Genomic DNA, 245 nt, shown 5'->3' on the forward strand with positions numbered 1-245 from the left:
CCCTCACCAAAAAATGATAAAAAAATCATAAATCGCTCAAAAAAATTCAAATTCTCCGCCCATCGGCCTGAAATTTTGAGGGAACGTGTGTTGGAAACGCCCGCAGCATCTGCCCGGCTGATGGTAATTGGCCACGAAAATCACGAGTTGGCAACTCCACGAGCCTTGCTATCAAAATCTACGAAGATTATTTATCGAGTAGGAGGGGAGGGGGGGGTAGAGGTAAGGGCAGGTACTGATGCAAC

The sequence above is a fragment of the Penaeus monodon genome, chromosome 33 (assembly GCF_015228065.2).
Source record: "Penaeus monodon isolate SGIC_2016 chromosome 33, NSTDA_Pmon_1, whole genome shotgun sequence".
Lineage (NCBI taxonomy): Eukaryota > Metazoa > Arthropoda > Malacostraca > Decapoda > Penaeidae > Penaeus > Penaeus monodon.